The sequence below is a fragment of the Calonectris borealis genome, chromosome 3 (genome assembly GCF_964195595.1).
Source record: "Calonectris borealis chromosome 3, bCalBor7.hap1.2, whole genome shotgun sequence".
NCBI lineage: Eukaryota > Metazoa > Chordata > Aves > Procellariiformes > Procellariidae > Calonectris > Calonectris borealis.
The window spans coordinates 121,834,576-121,843,648 of NC_134314.1; the positions used below are offsets into that span (position 1 = coordinate 121,834,576).

General features: G+C 43.9%; 1 long non-coding RNA gene across 3 annotated transcripts; it reads right to left on the minus strand.

The window, feature by feature from the left end:
* Positions 1 to 225: 225 nt before the first annotated feature.
* Positions 226 to 8,392, minus strand: LOC142081125 (uncharacterized). Of its 3 annotated transcripts, none has more exons than XR_012673249.1 (6): positions 8,265 to 8,392; positions 3,942 to 4,060; positions 2,292 to 2,446; positions 1,612 to 1,907; positions 1,102 to 1,186; positions 226 to 763 (listed from the first exon to the last, which is right to left on the minus strand). It is a non-coding gene; the product is annotated as an uncharacterized LOC142081125 (long non-coding RNA). The 3 variants fall into 3 exon arrangements; XR_012673250.1 differs by lacking the exon at positions 8,265 to 8,392 and adding an exon at positions 3,671 to 3,858; XR_012673248.1 differs by lacking the exons at positions 2,292 to 2,446; positions 3,942 to 4,060; positions 8,265 to 8,392 and having other exon boundaries at positions 226 to 781; positions 1,612 to 1,980.
* Between the last annotated feature and the right edge of the window lie 681 nt (positions 8,393 to 9,073).

Genomic DNA, 9,073 nt, shown 5'->3' on the forward strand with positions numbered 1-9,073 from the left:
AAAACAACCACATATTAACAGTTTTCAGCCTAAACAGCCACAACAAGCAAAAGCGTAACAGGAAGGAATCATCATAATGTTTCAGAAACTGCTGCTGGCACTGGCTGCTGTAATTTCTCACTTTTAACAATTAGGCATTATAAGGGAGCTTGTACTTTGGGAAAGTACAACACTGTCTCTTACACTGTGACAAGTCAGGCTCTGCTAAAAATAGAAACCAGCAAGGAAAAGAAAAGAAACTTTTTTTTTTTTTTTTTTTTTTTTTTTTTTTACAAATAGGGCATCACTGGAAATACATTCCATGCCATCTTTTAACAAGTCCTTTGCCCCCCTAATTTCAGCTGAAAATCCACCCAGTCCGGTGTGCTGCCAGACACCACGAATGGGCTCCATGTCTCCAGACTCATGTGGGCTTGTAATTGAAAGAAATGCTGCAGTTGTTGCCGAGCAATGGACACAACTTGGCCTCTCCGTGCCTCCTCCTCAGGACCACTTCTGTTCCTCCTTCCACCTTGCACCTCATTTTCTTAAGAGATCAATTCAAGGTGCTCAGGATAAGAGCTCAGGATTTCTTCGGTTTTAGGAGAGCTAACAGCAAAGAGTGGCAGCAAGACCCTTTGCCAGGCTGAGAAGTGACTTGTTGTAGCTCTTGGAGGAAATCAGCCTCTGACATGAGACCTGAGCCCTCGTTTTCTGGCATCACGCTTCCACCGTGAGTACATCTATTCTTCCATGGGCACCGAGAGAGATGTCAGTCACATGGCTAAAGGACAGAGGGGAGCTATGGGAATGAGAATCCCGCTAGAGTGACACAGTTTCATGCTGTTTCTTTAATTTTTTGTCTGGCAAGTGAAATATATTTCACCAGAAGGCGGGAAAGGACTTGGAACAAAATTGATCTTGGCTGAGCAAACATTTGACAACGTTCTGTGGGAAACAACCATCTGTCTTGGGAGATATCAACTCCAGAAGATATTGATGGCACTAAAAATATCTGCCTTAGTCCACAGTCCCAAGGCATTCAGTTTTCAAGCGTGGAGAGCCTCTATTCTTCAGCAGTAAACCTTTTTATTTATTTTTGGTTTTGGAGTGTTGACTTACCAGGTGTGCAGTGAAAGGCTCCGGTTTGTTCGAGATGCAGCCGCATATGTTTTGGTGCCTGGGCTGAGTGGAAACTATAGAGGAGCTGCAGAGAGATAATTAATATGGATTAAATGGAAAAAGGGCTTTGTGCTATGCTTCACAAGTACAGACCGTACACAGAGATGGATGTCTCTATCTCAGAAGAGCTTTCTGGAGCAGTTTGGCAGGCTGGTTTCTTCTAAGATACATGAGAGGAGAGAAAAAAAAAGTAATCTTTGAAAGAAACTTTAAAAACGCACCATGAATTCAAAACAGCTCTTTACTCCTCACTGACAAAGAGGCTAATGTATTTATTGAAACTGAGAAGCAGCCCCATCCCACAAATCATTAAGATTTAGACCATTTCACCTTCCACGTGTGGATAAAAATCAAGATAATCCAAAGTTTGTCTAGGGAGGTGGGAAGATGGGGCAGCCTAAATTCACTGATAGATGTTCTGCATAGAAGTTGGCAGATCCACTTTCATACCTGTGATTTGCTGGTCTCCTGCTGTCCAGGAGGGTGCTTTTCCACAGGCCTGTGAAGTAAGTAATACTTATTTTTACCACAAACTGGAGGTCTTGCTACCAGAACATATTCCTCTTTGGAAAAGGCAGTCTCTTGGCCATCAGGGGTCTCTGTGGGAGACCAGAGGATTACAGGTGAAAGCTTTGACCTGTTGTCCCATACTTGCTCCAGAGTCTCTCGCTCTCTCCATCTGTGATCGGTGCAAGCTCCCCACCAGAGCTACACCAACATCCACATCTTCTCACAAAGAGCTTCAGCTGCAGCAAGGACAAGATACTCACTCATTCTACAGGAACAATTTGCATTTTGCTCTTTGAGCCCTACCCCATCGTATTTCCATTTCCTGGGATATTCATTAGCTTTTTTTCTCATCTTCCTGTGGTTTTCCCCTTTTAGGGAGGTTTTTCAGGTGTGTTTGAGATGGGTTTATGGTTGTTGCCCAGGAGAGCCAATAACAAGTGCCACGTACTCGTGCTGAGAACAAGAACAAACGATGCTTCCTGCTGACAGCCCCCCGCCACCAGCAACTGTCCACCATAAACCCCAGAGCTGGATGCACTTTCTCTGTGTTTAATCTCTGCTAAAGAGGACTTCTTTTCTGTGGCCAACATGACAATCCAATGGGAACCCATGCTGCTTACCTTGCAGAAGAATGACTGTTCACCATAGCCAAATGTCCCCGATCAAAAGTCAGTGACATGAAAAGGGGCAGGCTTACCAGAGTGTGACTTTTTGGCATGATGAAGGTGGCTAAGATAAGCCAGACTGGCAGTCATATTCAAAAAGTAATAATAATCTAAAATTTAAAAAATAATAAAAGAAATTAATTCATGTTGAAGGCCTATGGCTGAGTCTTCCTCGAAAGTTGACTCAGATGATATAAAACAGAGTAAGAAATAATATTAAAAACAATCAGATATTCCAGTGATGGAGGAAAGAGATGCAATGACTACTTCATCCAGATATACTCAGGTGGATAAAGAAAAGGGGGTGTCCTAGCAGTATAGTGTGCTTGACAGGAGAGATTTTACAGGAAAAGAGAATTCCTACTTCTGGAGTAATTGAGGAAGACAACATAAAAATGCTTTAGAAAACAGTAGCTCCATGGTCCTGGAACAGTAAATACTACACGTGTGGGGGGAAAGGGAGCAGGGGTTTATTGGGCAACTGGAGCTGCCCAGAGCGCCCTGGGGAGCCATGGAGATATTGGATCACAGCTCGGAAAGAAGTGAAAACACCTGAAAGAGGAGGGCGAGCAGGAGCAGGGATTTCTCCCCGCACATACAGTGAGAGAAGGAGCTGAGACAGAAGGCTGACAGGATGCACACTTCTTTAATGACTTTTTTTTTTTTAGTTGGGTTTGTTTGCATGACAGCTCTGAAATAGGATAAAGTACAGAGAAGGGCAATGCTGCATAATGTGAACGAGAAAAGGGAACTGTTCAGCTTTTTCATTTAAATGCATGAAAATCTCTGTGAGGTCTGTGCGGGGGTGGGGGGGGAGGGCATGAATTTAAAAAAAAAAATTATGCTGAAGTAAATGATGACTCTGGTGAGAGAACAGACTCAATCTGAAGGCTCGTAAGCACTGCTGAAATTATGAACTCTGTTAAGAGTCACAGGCTGTGTTTCTGGATGCTGAGTAGGGCATTGCCTCAACAAATACCTCAGCAAGATAAAATTTAACGCCAGAAAGCCTTCTGTAGCTCTTCAGAAACGTACTGCTGTGGTCACAGAGACCTGGCTGCAGGGATGGGATGGATGCTACTGATGCGGTACGGACCTGCCCATCCACAGGGAGCTCCTGAACCCACCGAGGTGGGTGTCCATGGGTGGCGACATGCCAAACTGCCTCTGTGAGAGTCACTGCACACACCCTGCTGATCCTCTCTGCCTCCTTCATCCCACTCTTTCCCTGGCACCAGCACTGCTCTGCAAGGGAAAGATGCAGCCCTGCAACCTGGCCTCATGGGGACAGAGGAGAGGAATGAAAAAGCCAATAGATTCAGGGCCAGACATACCAATGGAGGGGATAGGCACCTCAGAATGAAGGCGCTTGCAGGTTTGGTGGTAGGAGCAAAAAACACATGCTTTGCTTCCTGCTTTGTGGCAACAAAAAAATCTCGATCTGGGGGATGGCTGCCACCCACGTTCTGGCTGCCTTCCTTCATGCTTCTTTGAACAGGGGCCATCTGTGTGTTAAGGCGACCTTTCAGGATGACAAATAGGAATAAAACACTTGAGAGACATTGGACTGCTGCTCAAGGCCAGAAGATATTGGTGGCACCTTACCAACGGGAGATCTTGCTGGCTTTGCATCATCTTTCCCAGATGTCCAAACCCAAACAGGTTCCCTTTTAGCAGCTGAGGGAAGATCATCGTATCTCATGAAGCACAGGCTGGCCTAAAAACTACGGAGATGAAAATCAGGCCGTTATAAATAATAACCAATGACTCCAGATCAAGCCCCTTATTCCTAGATCTCCAAAACCCAAATCCAGATGAAGCCACTTAATGTAAAGAACACATATGGTCACTAATAATACATACATTTCAGTTGTCCTGCGCAAGCCAAAGCATTTCTGCCACATCATCAAATAAGTTATATCTGTGCGCTCTTTATTCAGTAACGATTTATTTATATACGGTTATGCTGCACCCTGAAACACATAGCTTACTAATTAACTCATAGCCACCTGGAATGGTAATTAGCACAACAAAATCTGGAGCAAATCCATAAGACTGATCATGAGATGTACATGCTTGAATCACTGAAAATAGTCAGCCTCGGTAGTTTTAACCCATATAAGGGGAAAACATGCATTTCAAGTTGAGTGCCAAGAGGCTGCCCAGTGCTAATGACAGGTCTGAAAAATTAGGCTCTGGTTGTGCAGGGAGTGTGGGCTTGAGGTCCCTGGCCTTCAAGTTTGCTCAGTGGCAGCACGAGGACGTGCCTTTCAATATTGTATTAAAGAGCTGGAACCAGAGCAAGTGCTGGAAGTCTTTTATCCCGTGGAAGCATTGCTGCCCAGCGTTGTCCCTCAGACAAAGTTATCCTGCCAACAGATCATGGGACTGGAGGTTTTGTGATTGAGAACTACAGATCTGCATGGGAGCATTGTACAGGAACCAAGGCAAAGACAAGTTAAACTTGGGTGAAAGACTTCATACCCTGTGTGCATGTGCAAGAGGCCAGCTAAGTTGATACAAAGCCTTCTGATATTGCAACTGCTGGGTTTGAGGCTCCCAGTATTTTAATACTTACCAGTTTGCCTCTTTTGCTACCATGAAGAATTACAATGACTAGGCATTGCTTGTGCAACTCCACGCTGTGCATTTGCTGCTGATCAGTGAATGTAATCCTGCTGGAAATGCAGAGGTGGGCTCCAAGGGATGAACTGTTTCCCATCTGCATTTAAGCTCCTTTGTGCCTGCTAAAGGGCTTTGCTAAAATCAGTGACAACCTGCCCGCTCCCATGCCTAATCGTCATAAATGTGTGAAAACAGAACCCAGCATAGTTAGTAATTACCCCTTCATTATGCCAATGTGCTTCTGCTAGCATAATCATGACCAGAAGACACGTGCTTCTCCTCTTACCATTTTCTGTTTGCAAATTTAGCTTCTTTTTCTGCTAATAAGGATTTTTTTTAAAAAAAGAAACAGCAACAAAACCCACCTTTTGAAGCCTGCGCCTACCCGTGCAGCAGTCAGTGACAAAATGTCCCCTGACCTGAAGAATCAAACTGTGCAGTAGCAAATAGCAGCAGAAATAACAGGCACGTGAAAATACTGAAGAGAAGGGCACATAAAAAGCATCTAAAGCTGAGTTTAAAGAGAATTTGGTGCCCATCACAGGTGGCTCAGAGTTTGCACGTCATCTAGGGGCAATTTTGATTAGGATTAGTTAACCAGCAATTTCCTTCCTCATTGGCTTTTAACCATTTATTGTTTACAGTGTAGTCTAGGAAGCTCTGCAATAGACACTAAAGCACTTGAGAGGCAGCAGGAGTCACTCCAAGAGAATAAGTTAAAGCTCAGCATGTGCTCTTCAGCTGGAAATCATAAAGCATCCCTGGAAACATTTAGTTGACCCCTGAGATGGAAGACAGAAAACAAGAGGGCACCTTTCCTGCTCCCTACGGAGGAGGCTGCCAACCACCACCCCTGATCTGTGCATTACGTGCAATGTAAATGCACCCGTTCTTGCTAATCTTATGGTAAGTTTGATCCCAAATTCTGCCTGTGCCTGCATAGCCTTTATATTCACTCCTGTCTTTCCTCTTCTCCCTGTCTTTAAGGATTGCTTGCCCTGGGCAGTCTCCTCCTCCTTTCATTACCTATCCAAAAATGTTCACATTCTGCCTCATAACTGTGCTGATAGAGTCTTCTGCCCCATCATCTCCAGCTATCCAGTCATTACATGCTTTTTGAGAAATAAAATTAAAGAAGCTAACAAAACTTATGATCCTGAGAAAATATTTGCTTTGGATATTGCACAGAGAATTTAGGAAGCTGGGATCTCCCAGTTTTAGGAACCAGGGAACCGTTTTACCTCGTACACTGCCTTTTTTGCAGAACTGATCATAAAACGCTGGTCTGAACTCTGAACCGGTTATTCCAGAACTAGTGAGTACTGGCAGCTGTGTCTGAGATTTTGAAAAGGACAAAAGACACTTGTAATTTGTGTCCAGCTTATTCAGTAAGGCAGCACTGGATTTAGGAATGAGCTCAGATTAATTTGTGCGTTACGCCATTTTACAGAACAGCAATGCCAGTGGCTGACTATCACCTTCGAGGGACTGAGCCGTGACTTCTGTACAAGAGAGCAATGATGTTGCTGGTGGAGGTGAGAGCAGCCGTGCATCCATTTGCCAGTGGTTGGAGAACTGGCCACCTCTCATGCAAGAGTGAAAATGAATAGCCACAGTGGTTTAACGTCGACTCTATTAAAGCTCCTCATTCCTCTGGCAAATTGAGTTGACTTTCAGGACAATTAAACTATTTGAGCCTCCATCCAGTCTGTTCGGTGCTGTTAAATTCCAACGCAAAATGAGTCTCATTTGAAACAGCAGCACTGGTAATAGATAGCGCAGATCCTTCTAATGAGATCCTCTCATCTCATTTGATGAGTTAACAGTGAGCAATCACAATAGTTAGCGATGCAAATAAAGCCTAACTACTGACATCTCAGCTAGCAGAAGGGGATGGGGCTTGCACATCAGAGTTGAAGTTTCAGGCTTCCTGAAAACTGAAGTCAGCCCTTTCCTGCACAAGGACCAGCAGTTCTAAAACAGTGTCACATTTGCCACCTCTCAGCCAGAAAAGCCTCCCTTTGGACAACCACAAACCTCCGCAAGTGAGCGTGAATCCAAGTCCAAAGCTTTCACACAGCAGTTGCTAGAAGAAACCCTTCCGTTCATCCTCTGCTATAGCAAGGGCATGCTGCTTTGTTCTGAGGGCCAGTCCCTAACTTGTGGCTGGACTCCAGCGAGCTGCAACTTCACTTGCTGCAATTTAGCAATGAGCACATCTGCTCTTGGCTTTCAGGAAAGTCCAGCTCTGTTTCTCTCTCACAAAAAAAATCCCGGTATGGTTAGCAGTTCCTCCAGAGTAGTCTGAGAAAGCTGAACACACACCCCCCTCCCCATACACACACAAGGACCACTACAAACATTTCTGCATGCAATCGAGTGCTGCTTGTGTTTCTTCCATCTCGCCTTTTCTTGCTGGAATTCAGAAGAATGCATCCGTCTTAAAAATCAAACCAATCTCATACAGAAAAACCTGACCAAAACTGGGCACGTCACTGCACAGGCATTTTCCCCAGAGGGGAGGATGTGAAAGCAAAAAAAACATGGCAGATGTTAGTCGTGGTTTTTAATGTGCTGCTGGAAGGTGCTCAGATCCTATAGCGACAAGAGCTCAGAAGTCTATAGTGCAGCAGCCAAACACTTCAAGAGGAGCTTTTCACGTAGCTCTGTTTTGAAATACTTCAAGATGATGTGGCACAGAAATAATTTAGGCAAGAATAGATTTTCCTAAGCAAGACAGAATAATAAAACATTACACTTTGTGATATACAGCTGAAATTACACTACCTGAAAAGGCAATATCTCATCTGAAACACTGAGTATCAAAACAATTTGATTTTTCCATCAAAATGTGGAGAAGATGAAGAACATTACAGCAAAATTTCTTCAGATTGAAATACAGGCTGTCTTGCACATACAGAGCTTCGGAAATCACAAGTTGTCTTCATCTTTTCCAATCATTTTGAATTAATTAAGTAACTACCTCAGCTTGTTTTTAAACTGCAGTGACAGACATGGTTAAATTCTCAGATGTATTAAAAAATATCCTAAGTGAATAAAAAGGGGGCGGGGGGAAAAAATCAAACAGCTCACGGTTTGTGCATGTTGCATTATACCATCATTTGACTTTAGGATGTTGGAGTTTGCTTTATCAGGATTTGACACTATCTACTTGACTAAGCAGTAGCTCAAACACAAAAAAAAAAGTAATAAAAACATTGAAAATGTCATGCCCATGAGCTTCAAAGCAGCACAAGGCTTGACTAATTTAACACCTTTTTTACTCTTAAAGGAACTGCTTACCCATTGATTCGTCTTCTGTTCTCCCAGGATCATCCTGTCACTATTGCTCAGAGCTGTAGTGCATTTCTCTCTGTGCAGTAAAAGAAAAAAAAAAGTTACAGATATAATAAAAAATTTCATGGTCTCTGCTTAAGGCTTCAGAGCTACCTTGTGGTCTTTGTAGAAGAGCTCATTAAAAATGCATTATGCTAGTGAGAGAAAAGGTTTGCAAAAGTGTGGGGCAGTTAAATGAGAGAAAAATTCTCTCCTAGGGAAAGGAGTGACAGAGATTGCTTTATACTTCTTGACTCACAGCTTTGATTCAAGCACAATGTCACAACCAATGTACATCTGATTGCTCTTCCCAGCCGGGGCTGTTACGTCCCCAGGGAGAGAAATCGCACCTTGGGAGGCGGGCAGCACTTGCCTGGTGTCTCTTGCGCAGTGCCCTGCTAGTAAATAAACAGACCAACAATCTCCCTGGCAAATGTGGAGCCATATCTGACCTGTGATGGGAACATCCTGAAACTGTACCGGGGACAATGGGTGACATGACCGGAGTGGGTGTCTCCAGGGCTCGCCAAGAGCTCTCCTGCAATAAGCCCCCATCTTCTGTGAACTACTGACATGAGCTGTGGGAAAACTTTCCCTGAGGAGAGAGCCCACATCACCTTGAAATCCTGTTCCTGTTGTGGCAACATACCCCACGCCGTGGTGTAATTCCAGAACAGATACAATTCAGTGCCACCAGCTGCTGATGGTAAAAAAAAAACCAAAAAAACCCAAACAAGCCAACAAAACCCAAAACGTACTGAAACAAGTTGCCAAAG